The sequence below is a fragment of the Phyllostomus hastatus genome, unplaced genomic scaffold, assembly GCF_019186645.2.
Source record: "Phyllostomus hastatus isolate PE091 unplaced genomic scaffold, TTU_PhHast_1.1 phas_scaffold_345, whole genome shotgun sequence".
Taxonomy (NCBI): Eukaryota; Metazoa; Chordata; class Mammalia; order Chiroptera; family Phyllostomidae; genus Phyllostomus; species Phyllostomus hastatus.
Genome location: NW_025334024.1, coordinates 8,493,771 through 8,510,078, shown reverse-complemented (window position 1 = coordinate 8,510,078; position 16,308 = coordinate 8,493,771). Strand labels below are relative to the sequence as shown.

The 16,308-nt window shown below is 45.9% G+C and overlaps 1 long non-coding RNA gene across 1 annotated transcript; it reads left to right on the top strand.

The window, feature by feature from the left end:
• The first annotated feature begins 3,117 nt into the window (after positions 1-3,117).
• LOC123805769 lies at positions 3,118-14,981 on the top strand. Its single transcript, XR_006783372.1, has 6 exons — positions 3,118-3,341; positions 3,449-3,559; positions 8,094-8,202; positions 11,334-11,521; positions 12,139-12,202; positions 14,777-14,981. It is a non-coding gene; the product is annotated as an uncharacterized LOC123805769 (long non-coding RNA).
• The last annotated feature ends 1,327 nt before the right edge of the window (positions 14,982-16,308 follow it).

Sequence of the window (16,308 nt, the reverse complement as noted above, 5' to 3'; positions counted from 1 at the left end):
TCAATGTTCTAGATCGATTCTTTTAAAGCTTATGCAAAAAGAAAAAGGAAAGAGAAGAAAAAGAACTAACAACTCTGTTTCTAAGATTTTAAAGCGATAGGCAAGTCGGAGAGACCGAGATTTTATTTGGGGGAAAGCAAGAGCGCGCGAGTGGACCCGGCGTTTGGAGACCAGCCTGTCTGCTTGCTTGGATGCTGGGACTGTTGATTCCTCCAATTAATGAAATGTATTTGGTGTTAATAATATACATACTTTTACTGTCTGGGTGGGGGAGACGTTAGGAGGGTGCATTAAAAAAAATTCTGAAAAGCCTGCAAAAGGATCGAAGAGTGAAAACTATTGTTGGATCGAGTTGGTTTTTACCTCAACAGCGCCACCTTTCGGCAAAGGTCAGTTGAAATTGATCCGTGTCCAGTTTTGTTGATGTAGTGAAAAGAAACTGGTTTCCCAAAATGGGAGGAGGAAAGAGGCACAGAAAGTTAGTGTGACTGCAGTGGGAGAACCTGACCTTGTAGAAAAGTGGCTGAAGACAGTGCGGGCAGATGCGAGAGTCATTTCCCCCCCAGTGTCCCCCTTGATTGTCGATCAAGGGGCCAGGGGATATAGAAGCCTTCGGAGTGTAATTCTGGCTGAGAGACTTTTAGCAAGTGGATCCCCTGTAACAGGGCCTCAAACCCTTTAAAAGTGTCAGGATGCATTTCCAGCGGGCTTTATGGAAATATCAATAGAATTAAAGTTTCTTGTAATTCAGTGATAAATGAGATGCCTCTAGTAAGTAAGATTAAGTGCAGTGCTATAAAGTTGTTTATCTGAAAAGTAATTCTCAGAAAACCTGACTTCTGACACTTAGTCATATATTAAGCCCGCCTCTTGAACATTGCACTTCAGAACGCTCTCACCCACCCCACAGCATACTTTACTATTTATAACGAGAACTTAGGTGTCGCTCACTGGCTTCAGACACCAGATTATAGACTTGTGTTCATTTCTGTGATGCTAGCAGCCTTCAGTTTCAGCAGACCCCCTCCAAAAGAGGTTTGTAGGCACATCGTAATCCTAAAAAGCCAGTGCTGTTGGTGTTTTTCAGAAAACGACCTTTTCTTTTCATCATTACTGCCGTGAATCTGTTTGTAAGGGTAGTTTGGTTTTATGGAAATACTTTGTAGCGATGGAGTGAAGTATGTCTAGTACCAGTTTGGAGAAGAAAGACTGATGGCTATGTCAATATTTAGGCAACCTAACAGAATTCCTTTGCTTTCCACCCCTTAAACAGTATTTCACTTACTAATGAAGTTAAGGGATTATAGCTTATTTATTCAGAGGAAAATCTTGAACTACATAAACATATTATGTCATTTAGCATTGTTCATAGCAGTAGCTTTCTAGGCTCCTTAAAAATCATTAGCCACAAATGTCTGAAATTTACAATTTTTCATATAAAACATGAATTTAAATGTAGTTAGGAAGAATTGATCCTTTTTTTTGTTTATGATAACTGTTTTTTATCCTTTTGTGTCACATTTTTGTTAAAAGCTGTAAGAGATGTTATTTGCCTCTCATGAAAGTATTTTTGGCCAGGAACACTGAAACTTCTCAATTCATAAACAACATTTATAAACAAAGTTTGCTCTTGATGAAGACCATGCAATAGCAATTCACGGCCATGCACCTAATTATTGCAATTATATATCATTTCTAGAAATTAAATGCCCATGTTTGGGCAGTAAATGTATTATTATCTGCACATTTTTCATGGTTTATTTTTGTACATTGCTGTTAAGCCATGGTATTTTTCTTCCTCTTATTGCAGATTCTTACAGTTTCCCAGTTTTTCTTGGAAAAAAAAGAGGATCAGAATTATTTTTTAGATGTGTAGTAGGAGCACTCTCAGGCTTATCACTTAATTCTCATTTCTGTCCTTTTTATTTTATTATTTAGTGATTCACAGGGGTGTCTAAACATTTACAGTTCTCTGTGAGTGGCGTTTCTTTCCCAACAATTGAGCTCTCTCATTTCAATTAGCACTATTCAGGTTTTTGATTCTGTACAATTACAGCCGGCCACATTTCCGGCGACTTCGTTGCTCACACTGTCTGTTTCACTTCTCCCCAAGCCCAGCTAATCCAAATATGACAGGAACCGTGTTTTCGTGCTGCTGAATATCCCCTTGCTATATATATGCTAGTAATCTCCGTAGAACAATACGGAGTAATTTCGAAACCATGCATTTGTCATTATTGACCAATTCCAACCAGTGGCATTAAAGTTTCTGAAAGCTGTGAATATTTATAGAAGAATTTTGGGAGGGAGAGAGGGCATGAGTCGAATCATGTAGATGATTGCGAAACAGTCACATCCAAAACACAGTTGTAGATTCATGTTAGTACATACACAACTATATGCAAAAAAAAAAAAAAGAGAGAGAGAAATCCTGTTCATATCCAAATCACAGTGACTGAAAGCTTAGAAACAATGTATGTTTTTTCTAATGGTGAGGTACCCCTATTCAGGTATGTCAGGCTGGAATCAGACATAGATAACCTAAAAAGAACAAAATGCATTAAGTGTAGTGGCTGCGCTCTTTGTTTCTCCAGAAGCTGCTTCCATGGTACGGAGCTAGCCAGAGTCCACTGAATCTCACTGTGAAACCGACTAAAGGGATTGGAGAAAAGTAACTGAACGATAAGGCATAGACTGGTTTTAGGTTGGATGTTAGATACATCCTTTTAACAGTCTTTAGTTAGCTGGGTAAGTAAATCACAAATCATTGTTAGCAGATTCATGGAAGAAAATTAATAGAATCAGACGAGATAATCTGATAAGGGCAAACTTGCTGAGGAAACAGTCTTGCCTCATGTTGCAGAATGTGAAACAACAGTCTGATTACTAGGAGTCGTTATGAATAGGTGAATTATGTGCTAAATAATCAGCAGAGTAATTCAGCATTTATTAATTCTTTTCTCTTTAAGCGATTCACAGTTGTAAGTTAAAGCCGCTCGCTCTTTGAAGACACATCTTTTATAATTTTTATTGGAGGTAATTTATTATTTGCATTACCTGTATTTACTTCATCATTGAACATTTTGCATTCAAATTTATGTAATGCATTATGCTTGAGAATATATTTCTGCCTGATTAGCATAAATAGTCACTTACCTCATGAATTACTAACAAAGTTTATCTTAAAATATAGGTCTTTTTATTAAGTGGAACACAAACATATGTACAATAAATTCTGATTTTCCGGTGCCGTTAAAGAACAACTCGCATTTGGTTTCGGCAAAACGAGGCTGAAAGGGCGGGTGCAAGCTGCAGAAGGAGGCAACGTTCAGACAAGTGAGGTCGGTAGGTTTCTTTCAAGGGGCTGTTATTTAGAGGGGGTGCCTGCCTGGGGTGGGCTGGGGGCAAAGTGCTGGGAAAGGGACTACGCTCTCCCTATGCTGTTTAGATTGCTTCCTGGATGATCTCGACGTGGACTGCGTGTCCTGAAAACACCTGCAACTCATCACCTACACCTTCGTGAGGGGCCGTGATAGAAAGTACATCTCATGCACAGAGTGTGGGTTTGCTTATTTTATGTCTATTTTATTTGTTTGTTTGTTTGTTTGTTTGTTTGTGTCTCCCTAGAGTTCCACTGGAGAACACAATACCCATTGTTGGTTTTGCACAAGAGGTGTGAAAAACCCCGATGTTTTCTCAAGTGAGAATTCCCGGGCAGGTCTCCCAAAATGTGCTCAGTTCCCTTTCTGTTCTTCACCTGAAAAAGACACCCAGTCTTTCCAGCAGGCAGAAGGCAATTAATAATAGTTTTGTGCAAATATGAACATTTGGACTTCTATTGGTTTAAGGGCAACAGACAGAAAAACAAAAGGACAAGCCTCTTTGCCCACTCGGGCCATTCCAAATTAGCAGGTCCCCATGCTGCCTTTTTTCTCCCGTTCCGGTTTCAATGCGTAGCCCTCCCTTTAGGGACTGCTTCAATTAGGGACTGCCTATGATTCACTCCTCCATTGTCATCCCTTTTGATCCTATTCACAGCTTACACCCATGAGGGAATTTGTCTAGAAAGCATTCAACCCTTCACACATTCTTACTGGGATGAAATTAGAACTGATTTTTAAAAAGGGCACAAATAAAAAAAGGGACCTGATATTGGGACAGTGTTTATTAGGCTACGTCTTTTATGCCTGGTAACTCAGAGGACCAGGTGTCGGTGGTGCCAGCTCGGTGGTGCTAGCTCTGAAAGGTTGGGTCGCTCTCCTGCCCCTGGGGATGGGGTGACTCACAGGACCAGCTCCGGAGGCATTTAGCAGCCATTCAACCTGGGAAATGGAAGCTGGATTTTTAGAAAACACAGACTAAACTTAACTGCTTGTGTGATTACCAGGAGGAGTGTGTCGATGCAGACGATTGCTGAATTGGTGTGCTTCTGAGTAAGCTTGGCCGGGGCCCGAGGGAAGGGACCCCTTGTGGCTCTGTTTTATATCTCAGTTCTTGGTTGCATAATGGGTTTTGCTGGGCTTTCTCACACGCTGTTCTCCTCCTTGAACACACCCGACGTACCTGGGGCCACTCTCCCAGCGTCACGCCTCACTATAGTGCTCCTGACCCGACAGAGAACAGAGAACTGGGCTAAACGACCCTCCTCACATTGAAACTTAAAGTCACATCTATACACACTTTGCTGGTGTTTTTATTTAGTTATTTTAAAGCAGTGATGCATGCAATCTGTTAAATACACACGTTTGAACGAGACAGAGATAGGAAGATATCAAACAAAAGAACTACTATGTCTCATCTGCACCCCGATCTAATCCTGGTCTCAGGTGTTACCATCTGCAATAATTGAGGCCCATGCGTATACTTTTTACAGAATGGAACCATGATATGCATACAGTTCTTTAACTCAGGTTTCCTACAAAATGTGTATCTACTTTAACCACAAAAAGTGGATCGGAGCACCCCTCTTTTTGGTGGCAGAATTCATATAATAGACTCTCAGACTGGGGTGGGTGAGGAGTTTAGAGATCTGACCTTAACCCACTCCTCCCAATCAATGATCAGAATCTTTTTACGGCATTCTGGCACATGAGCGGACAGCATGCAAGATCAATTTTACTAGGCCCAGCAGACATGGTGCCTAGGACCCATGAGGCTGTTCAGAGCCCAGGAAAACATTTAAGTTTCTTCTAAAATCAGAGGGAAAGAAATAAATATAATGTAGCATGGATTATATCTGTTATTTTAACAACATAGTTATATAATTAAATTTTTATGGAAGAAGGGAACCACAGAAACCAAAGTGACTAGCACCCACAAAAGTCCAAGTGTGGTCCCCACAGCATGCACTTGAATGCCTACAGTGACAGGGTGCTCACTACCTATCAATTTTACTTTACATCCTGTCCATCTATCTTCCCACAGTTCTTGAGGTTGTCAGGAAATTTTTTTGTTTGTTTGTTTGTCTAGTATGAAGTTGTATCCCCTTCTGTACATGAGTCCTAATTTCATACACTCATGAGGCCAGGTCTAATGAGTCTGGATATCCCTCATGCTCTCTGGGGATTAGAAGACAGCCAAGGTGATGACACCTTTTCCCTGCCTTTGGTATTCCATTCTAAACATAGTCAGTGCCTTTAACATTCCACTTTTGCCTGAATGTTAAGTACCCCTGCCTCCAGGCGGCTGACTCCTTGATGGGCCCGCCTGGCTATTGTCCCCCTTGGAGGGTTCAGGTCCTAAAACTGAACCCAGATCACCAGGTGTGAGCCCCTCATCACAGAGCAACCGCCAGCCTCCGCCTCCCAGAGCCACAGTCTGTCTGCTGCCCCTGCAGACCATAATTGCACCAGCCTCTCGGCAGACACATAACACCAGTGACTCATCGTGTGCGGCCGCAGGTCTTTTCTTCTCGCATTTCCCCATCTTCTCTTTGTGTGCCTGTGCGTTGGAACCCAAGCACAGAAATGCACGCCATGCCCAGTAGGCTTCTCATTAGGTTCGGCCTGTTCCCTGCTTGTTTGAATCTCTATGGATCTAGAATGTGCCGTCGACTGGTTTTAATTTGCTTCCAAGCTTTGTGCCAGCTGCAAATGAAATTGGGGTGTGTGTGTGTGTGTGTGTGTGTGTGTGTGTGTGTTTAAGTGTCTGAACTTCCCTGAAGCAGGTCCCTCACCTGCAGAATCGGACACGGTCGGGATCAGAGATGGTGCCTGTGATGGGAAGCCACAGAGGAGCTCTGAAAATGGCTGGTTGCTCTTTGAATTTCCCACCACCTCCCCGAATTGCTGGTGACAGCATTAGAAGGGACGAAGCCCCTGGCACCTCAGGAGACACTGTCCTTCCCAACCCTAATCATCACACAAAATGGCCTGCCCGATTATTCAAGTCTTCCAGTGGACATTTTAAATTAAAATGGGCTTATAACATCTCTAATCATCAGGGGAATGCATAGCAAAGCCGTGATAAGATATCACTTCACACTTGTTATTTTCTCAAAAACTAAAAACAGAACTACCATATGGTCTAGAAATCCCACTTCTGGTGTCCATTCAAAAGAAATGAAGGCAGGACCTCGAAGAGCTCTCTGCACTGCCGTATCCACTGCAGCATTACACACAATGGCCGGAGCCTACGCGGCCACCCACAGGGAGTGGATGAAGAAAATATGGTGTGATATACATGATGGGATATGATACAGCCTTAAAAACTAAGGGAATCCTGGCATTCGTGACCACCTGGATGAACCCAAAGGGTATTATGCCAAGTGAGATAAGCCAGACACAGAAAGACAAATACTGTATGACCTCGCTTCTGTGAAGAGTCTAAAACAAGTCACACTCACAGAAGCAGCAAGTGGAATGGTGGCTGTCAGGGGCTGGAGGCGGGGGGGAATGGGAGATGCTGATCAAAGGCACAGACTTTCAGTTATGCAGGGTGAGTGAGTTCTGGAGTCTTACTCTATAGCGCAGAGACTACAGAATACAGCTACCACAGCGTTGGATACTTGAACTTTGCTAAGAGGGTAGCTCTTGTGTTCTTGTTCTACACACACACACACACACACACACACAGACAGGAAATAGTAACTATATGAGGTAATGGATATTTTAAATAGTTTGAGGTAATCAGTTCACAATGTATACATACAGCAAAACATTACACTGTGCACCTTAAATATATATAATTTCTATTTGTCAATTATACCCCAATAAAGCTGAAAAAAACTGAATTGGCCTATTGGGTAATTGGGGTAATTTAGTTTCAAATTACCCCATCTAAATGTCGTCCACATATCCGTCTAATTAATTCTAAAATAACTTTACTTTCTTACGGTGTAGACAAAGCTCTCTGTCGAAGAGGGCAGATTAGTTATTTGTCTGATATGTCCCCCATCCTGAGCTTTACAAAGCTTTGACCTGTCAAAAATGTGTGGGAGTTGTCCAAAGCTGGGACCTCGGAGACTAATAAAAAATAGATGTAACCTAGAAAAACTATGCCGAAGAGCTCTGTTTATGTTAAAAGCATCTCTGAGATCTGCTTTTTCATCCCTGGTTTTTGTTGTTGCTGTTGTGTACGTGGCTGGCTTCCCTGTCATTTCCTGATGCCAGTTTTGAAGCTGGGAGGCTCCGAGCCGTTTTCTTGAACAGAAAGAGTTCAGAGTGTCCAGTGTCCACTTTTGAGCTGCAGCCGGTTCCTCCTGGTCTCTGGAATGGCTTTTGCAGAACCTGCCTTCATGGCTCTCATCTCACCCCCTGTCAGAGCGCCTGGGAGTGAGAGCAGAAAGGAGCCTGTGAGGTATTTATGACCTGCCGGCTCTGGTCAGGGTCCTGCCTAAGGCCTTGGTGCTGACTGGTGCTGCACACCCAGCCCTGGCTCATCAGGGCTCTGGAGGAATGACAGAGACTCTTCAGACAAGTGTCACTGACTGTGGACTCCAGGCTTCGGGAGGAGCTGCTGGTCAGGGAGGAATGACGTGGGTGCTGGCAGATTGGGGTGGGGGAAGGAGGGCCCTCCTGGAGACAGGCTATTAATTCACCCTGTGACCTCAGCAAAGTGCTTCACTGTCTTCCTCCAACTCATTTTGTTTCCAGGCTTCAAAGGGACTAAACTGCATGAAGATGTTAAAAAAAAGGAAAAAACAAAAACAAAACCTCTGGATTGCATGGAGAGAATGTTTTCAGCCCTTGAGGTTGAACAGAGGTAGGTAAACAGGGACCTGACACCCGTACACACAGATGAAGCGGATGTGCTGGCTGTTACAGAGCATTGCTGGGCCAGCATGGTACAGTCAGAACAGCTTTGGGGTCAGAATAGCAGAGCCACACCCTCCTGCATCTCCAAGCACAGGGTGCTGTGGTTTCAGAGCCTCTGGTGGCCGAGCAGGGAGGGAGGCAAGCCTGGATTTCTGAGGGTCACCAGGCGGGCAAGGAGACATATTCAGGAGATGCTGTACTTTGGCTCCAGGCCGACAATGCTTATGTGAATGCTTCTCCATCCCAGGAGTGAAATGTGGGCTAGTCAGTTGACCAAGCTGGGCCTCAGTCTCCTCCTCGGTCAAAGGTCAAGAGGTTTTTTGTGATTACAGCAAGCATGTGCATCGGCGCTTGGCGCATGGCACCCTGGTGGGTGCTCAAATGGAAGGAACCTATTGGCATGTGCCAAAGTCTATGTTGATATTCTTCTGGCACATCACTGGTCCTAGTGCATGTGAGGGACTCAGGAACTGTTTTCTTTTCTTCTGTGTTTTATTCTTCTGACTTATAGTTACCCTGAAGCTTTAGTAAATCATTTTCTCTCCCCTGAGTTTCGCAGACTTTGCTCACCTGGAACTCCACTCCTCCTCTTCTTGCCCGCCTTCTGTCCTACCTCCTGGCTACTTTCTGCTCTTCTTCAGGTCTTGGATTTCCTCTCAGAAGGCTTACCTGAGTGCTTGGGCCCACTGGCTCCAAAGCAGGCTAGGTGTCCAGTCTCTGCACTCACTGCCACCTAGTCCTCATGGTACCACCTTAGTCCCCCACCGACCCTGCGTGAGGCCTGAGCTGACACCTCTCATCGCTCCATCTCCTTTGCTCACTGCAGTGCTTGGCACACAGCAGGTACTCAATAAATGTTCATTAAGTGGAAGTGACTAAATACACGCTTAGGTTGCCACCTTGTTTTTGAAGTAATAACCCACACAGAATGTGCTGCCAAGTGTCCCAGAAAACGCAACTTCGACAGGGACAAGGTGTCTGGTTGCTGTGTCACAAGGCAATCTCACACTCACCTCTCACTAGTGCAACGGGCCCGTCCCACAATTACCGGGATGCTTATCTTGTTCACTAATTAGCCTATATCTTCCCCAGATGGAGCTGGGTGGAACACATGGTTCAGATGTTTGGGACCAGGAACCAAAGTGGAAATCAGCACCTCTTGCTGGGATGAAATGTTGGATGAACGAAGGGATGCAGTGGAATATCTGGGTTAGGAAGGTGCACTGTTCCTTTTCTAGCACCGGCTGCTACTGCCAAAGAGGGCCCTTTTCAGCCTTGAGTCACAGCTGCTTCAAGGCACAGGGACACTATTTTGTAATCACCAAATAAGAATGCTGGCCCATCCCCATGTTCACATGCCCAAATCTTGCTCATTCTTCAAGGCGCAGCTCACGTGCAAGGCCGCACAAGAAGTGCAGCACAGGGATCGGCATCTAATAAGCATTTAATATAGGTTCGTCGTTACTGCAATGCCACCACCTCCCAAAAGCCTCACTGGCTCCTGCCTTTCATTTGAAGATCCCCACAGTTATAGCTTGACCAGTGTTCTGGAACCTTCTCTAGCTTTGGGAAGCAGCAAAATATAGCGGTTCAGGCAGAAAAGGGCTTAGGGTGAGGTTCTGTTACTTGCTCACTGCGCTGTCTCCGAGAAGTTCTTTATAGGCCCTTGGACGCTTGGCTGTCAGCAAGAGTGGGATACCAATGAGCCCTCTTTGAGTTGCAGGTGAAAACACTCTGGCCTACATTGGCTTAGCAGAATGGAAAGGTATGTGCCCACATGACCAGAAGGTGCAGGGACAAACCTGGTTTCAGGGGTGACTGGGGGATTGGAGTCATATATCATTGATGTGCCTTCTTTTACCATAGTCCCTGTCCTTTACTGATTGGACTCCAACAGGGCGTCCTATGGGAGATGATGGTTATAGCGGCTTCACTTCTACATCCCCCAGGGAAGGTCCAGTGAGAGTCAATCTGAGTCCCCAAGGGGCATATCAAAGTGGCGGTTTGAGTCAACAAATTTGTCTGGGTCATTTTGTTATCCACCCACCCCTGAACCAATCTCTGTGGCAAAGGATGAAATATGCTGATTGGCTCAGACTTAGAGTCCACAGTGGAGTGGGCAGGGACCAGGGGACTTCTCTGAGCTTTCTGAGTGTGATGGAGGAGCCACCCCCCACTTCAACACCAGGGAGCCCCACCCTTAAGCGATAACATTTCTAACAGCCAACTCGTACGTGTTACTCACCCAGGTCTTGTCCTCAGTGGTAGCTCATTGATCTTGACCATGGTCCTCTGAGATGCGTGTTGCTGTTATTTGCATTTGACTGAGGAGGAAGCTAAGGTACAGAGATGTTACGGGGTTTTTCCAAGGTCACTCAGTAGCTGAGTGGTACAAGGTGTAAATCCAGGCATGGTTGTAAAGTCCCTGCTCCTAGTCATTTCCCTTTAGTATCTATCATAAGAGGGAGATGGATAATAAAGTAATGGGCAAATAGAGATACAGTGTTTTGGCCCTGGCTGGTGTGGCTCACTTGGTTGGAGCATCGTACAGTTAACTGAAAGGTCGTGGGTTCAATCCTGGTCAGGGCACATGCCTAGGTTGCAGGTTCAGTCCCCAGTCAGGGCATGTGTGAGAGACAACCAATTGATACTTCTATGACTCTCTCCCTCCCCTTGTCTCTGAAGTCAATAAGCATGTCCTTGGGTGAGGATTAAAAAAATAATGAAAAAATAAAAAGAGCCATATTTAAAAAAAAATTGTACTATTCTAACTATAAAGTAATGTAATGTAGTTTAGTGTAGTATAATGTAATATAATAGAAGATAAGATAATGTAACAGCATTGTAGATCACATCATACTGTGGCACATCACATCGCAGGCCTTGGTCAGGGGCAGCCCCTCTCTGTATCCGTCTCAAGAACGTCCATCACCAGCGCGGAGCATCAGAGATGTTGAGTGAGTGCGGGCCAGCTGACCAAATGAATCATTTTACTGGTGCGGCATGAAGCCTTTGATCTAAAAACCCTGTTTCTGCCACGGCAATGTCATCGTTATTACAGTCCTGTACTTGTCTCAGTCCTACAGGAAGAACGCATGATTAAAAGGATGAGACTGAAGACAGATCAGGCGAGCTGAACTCTGAGACCGCAGCTCCCTGGCTTCCCGTGCCGGCGGGCGCCTACAGGTGTCAGGCAGAACCCGCTCACCTTGGACTGTCTACCTGACACTCTCGGTGGGAGCCACCCCGGGAAGTCGGTGTCACAGGTGGGTGGAAAAGGCGTGAGGTGGCAAATGCAACTGACTCAGAGCTTTCGTAACTTGGTCTTTTCCTTTTCTTTAAAAAAAAAGTCTATTTTTTGAAATTTCTGTGACTGTCCCTAAATCGGCGTTTGCCGCACGCAAACATGCGTGGGTCCGTCTGCGTGTCAAAGTGCTCAAGATGCACCGAGAAGGGAAGACTGTGTGTCTTGTTCCACCATGAGCGTGCCCCCCGCCCCCCCGGCCTTCTCACGAAGTAGACGGACGTGAGGGCCAATAAAAACCCCTGGGTTTCCTCGCTCCATTCCTCCTCCCCCCTTGCAGCCTCATGCTATTTATGTGAGGCATTTAATCAAAGCACAAAACAATTCCAATAATGCCCCTGAAATTACGTTCACATCTGCAATCAGAATTGCTAATATCTTGCCTCCCTCTACCATCCTGGTGTCATCTGATTTCGGTTCCCTTGTGGTGACTCAGAGTCTAGTCATTAACATAACACCCACCAACTTTATTAAAATTTACTGTCAGAAAGGTCTGTTTCCAGAAACTCCCTGAGCCGAATGTAGCTGCTGTGCTGGCCTCTCTTGGCCACTGCACAAGTCCATGCGTTTTCTTTGCAGTGGAATCACTTCCCGAACGTGGGCACCGCCATGAGATTGCTGTCCATACTTACGTGACCGGGAGGTAAGGCTTGGCTTAAAGTTACCTGCTGGCAGAATCCAGCTTCTAGAAGCTAGCACTCGATTGCCCACACGCTTACCCTTTCAACGACACTGACGTGATTTCGTAGTGATGTAATAATAATGGTGATGATAACAACAGCAACAAGAAGAAGAATAAAGCTACCAGTGCACAGGGAATACTGGGGAGAGACAAATAATGCAAACTCCGTGAAGAAGCAGTAATTAAAATCCGGAATACAAAAAATTCTGTGAGACACATGTTCCAGTTTCTCGCACAATTAAATAACCTGGAAAAGACAAAGGTGGTGGTGGGGGAGGACTACTGCAGTGAAAACAGACCGTCCTTTAGGAGGTGGCTCAGAGCAGAGAGGCGGCAGCAGACCAGTGAGAGAGCTGGCTGGAGGGGGAGGCAGGGGCGCGAGCTGCCCACACTGCATTCCCTTCCCACGCCTCTCCTTTCCCCCCGGCCGACCCTTACCTGTGAGAGCCCCTTCGCGGGGAGGCCTTCTTCGACGGACTCTCCTAATCCAAGAGGGTGGTGTATTTCCACTCTCTGCTCAAAGGGCCCCCTGGCATGACTTTTGAGACTGAGCATTGCAATTATACGTCTTTTCAATTAAAAAAAGGAGGTAAGTGTAAATCCACATCCAGTTAAAAGGCCATACGCAGTATTATTTACTGCACATGTAGATTCGTTTGACCACTGGCGTCACTGTCGCCAAGACACGGGACATTTCTGTCACAACAATCCCCCCTGCGGGCCTTTTGAGTGGCCTTTTTCTTACCTGTTTCCCTCATCATTCCGTGAGCACCACGAGCCAGAGGTCTTATGTTTAATCTCTGTGTCCTGGTTCGTGCTAACTCCAACCGGCACATGGCTTTTAGGGGGCCCCACATGACTGCTGTGGAATAGATTCAAATTCTGCCATGGTAAGAGAGGAGGGAGTTAGGAATACTATCTAGAAAGGCTTTGGGGAAGAGGGAGGGAAAACATCCCAAGCAGCAAAGTACTAAAGAGATACAATGTATCAGACCTTTTCCTCCTAGAGGATTGTGAAGGTCTCAGCCGTAACCCACCTTTATATTGCCCTAACCGATCCTCTGTTCAGGTGATAACGAAGAGAGACTTGTACCAGGGAAGGGATGCATTTCTCTGTGAAATGAAGCCTGAACACCAGACTTTTATTTTCTGGTTCTGATGTGCTTCCTTTGGCATCACCTCTCCGTGAATATGGGGGCTTTGAATTCGATGCACTCGAAAACCGTGGGCTGGGGACGCGTTAGGCCTGGTGGGTGAGCAGTCTGTGCAAGGCATCAGAGGCACTGGCGAGAGCCTCGGGGTTTGTCTCCTCTAGACGATCTCATGGCAGACTTGGCAGAGGGCAGGTTTTCTTTCACTGGGCTTCGCCCAACTCTTGTGTTCCGTCCTGCTAGTGGCAGAATCTTCAGAAAATGTCTTGGAGTAGCAGGGATCCTTAAATGATCCCCAACTACCTAGTCACGTGCTTCACTGATGCCAGAAGACGCCTGTGAGACTTCTGACTTCCAAGGTTTTATTGAATGAACAAATGTCAGAGCATGCCAAGCCCAGGACTTGACCAGCTGACCGTTTATTGAGATCATTAAGTGTCAGGTCTTCACGTAAGGAGAGAGCTTGTTGTATGTCAGCCTTTGCGCTAGTTGTGTAGGTAAAGGGATAAAAAAATCCTTTCACTCATCCATACATCATTCCATCTGCCTGCCTGCCCACCCTTCCACCCATCTATCCAATCATCCATCTATCCATCCACTCATCCACCCATCCATCCACCCATCCATCCATCCACCCATCCACCCATCCATCCATCCACCCATCCATCCACCCATCCATCCACCCATCCATCCACCCATCCATCCACCCATCCACCCATCCACCCATCCATCCATCCATCCATCCACCCATCCATCCACCCATCCATCCACCCATCCATCCACCCATCCATCCATTCATCCATCCATCCACCCATCCATCCACCCATCCATCCATCCACCCATCCATCCACCCATCCATCCATCCATCCACCCATCCATCCATCCATCCATCCACCCATCCATCCACCCATCCATCCATCCACCCATCCATCCATCCACCCATCCATCCATTCATCCATCCATCCATCCATCCATCCATCCATCCATCCATTTTTAGGTCCAGAGTGCAAAACCTGTTTAGCAGCCCCAGGGGACCTATGAAAGGCCACTGAGCCAGCAGTAGTCTTTTGGGTAGGTCTGCAATATCTTCTAGACACAAACCTATCTTTGCCTCTTAGACACAACAAGAACACTGACCCCTCAGAATATGTGTGGGAGAGCTTATCGGTGACAAAAAGAATGAATGTCACCCCCCCCCAACTCCCCGCTGTAAGGAGGGGATAAACTTGAGCATCTGGACCGAAAAGGAAACCAGTGCTGTGGACATGATCCCCACCTGCCCCCGACCCCCAGCACTTAATGGATTTTATGTTTTGGTTTCCCAGAAGTGAAGACCTCATGGAATACTCTTCTTTTCCTCACTGGTATCGATTCATATCTCCAGGGGGATCGGCTGCACATGGAATGCGCTGTGATTGTCTCGTTTCACCAGGGGAAGAATGAAAATCTCCTAACAGCCTCAGCAGGGCTTCACCGGGTTTCCCCAGGATGGAGCACAGCTCACGGCTGATGGAAGTCCACGCCCCTTCTCGCTGGCCTCCCTCTCGTGAAGGCCAACTGAGTTGGATGGAACTGAATATTCTCTTGAGGGTTTGAAGGTATGTGTTCTTGAAGCCAGTTTATGGGCCCAGGTGCTCCCCTGAAACAACAGAGGGTAGGTACCGTATGATGAATGCTCCCATCATTCTGTGCTGCGCTGATCTTCTCCAGCTATTAGAAGTAAAATATAACTGGCTGGTCACCCAGTTTCTCCAAATACAGTGATACAGTCTCATGGCAAGTGCCCTCATTGCAAACTCTTGTCTATACAGATTCTGCACAAATCTTTACATTATGCCTCTGGAAGCTGGACAGAGAAAAGGCACAGTGAGCCAATGAAAGGGAAGGAGAAAAGATACAGGGAAAATAAAGCCAGGACTTAAAATTGTGCCCTTGCTGGTGTCTTACAGAAGCAGAGACACTGTGACAGGTGTGAGAAAGAAGGACGTCCCTGGATCAGGGCGCAGTGCTGTTTTCAAGTTCACTGGTATGAAGTTGTTACCGCCACATATCTTTACATGACTTATGAGGTTAAGAGAATTATTACCGACAGCATATTCAGAGATAGGGCTTTTCTCATTGCTCTAAGGGAGTCGACACTTACATCCTGTCTTAACAAACCCTGATGGATGGGATGTTCGGGATCGTTTCGGAGAGTCATTTTGGCTCCCGAGGCTCTGTTTCTTCTCTCTGAAATGTGGGAGCCATGTCAAAGGGCCACAGAACTGTCATCCTCCAAGTCTACACATCTATACATGTATCCCTGTTTTCCAAAGCTACTTCTGTTTCAAAGCACGTGGCTGTGTCCCCACACAGTGCCTGGCACATGGTAGCCAGAAGTGACACCTGCTTTCCATCTTATTTCGTCTTGGGAGCCCCCGGGAGGTGTCAGTATACCTGCTGGAGTATCATCTCTGCTGCAGAAACAGTTTGTTTCACTCAAATTATCTACCAAGACATATGTTATCATCATAGCTAACACTCTTCTGAGCAGTGCTTTCGAATTTCCATGGGAAAGAAAAGTCTTGCCCAAGTCACAATGGGGATGGGCAGGGACAGGACCGGATCTCTCTTGACTTCTGGTCACGAGACGGCATCGCCTCTCTTCTTCATCCTCACTGAGATGTAGCGTACTTAGGTACAAATTGGGCTCCCCTGGCTCTGGGAGGCTCCCCTACAGCCGAGCTCTGTGAAGTCTGGCACCTGCACTCAATCAATAGGGCTGCTGCTAAACCATCAGTTTATGGAGAGGATTCATAGAAATGTGTGACTTGGCTTGTTTTTGTTTCTGAGAATCAGAGGTTAGTGCTTGTTCCTTGGAGGAAGTTCTGTGGCTCAGAAAAAAAGAGAAAGAAAATCATATATACCAAAATGACC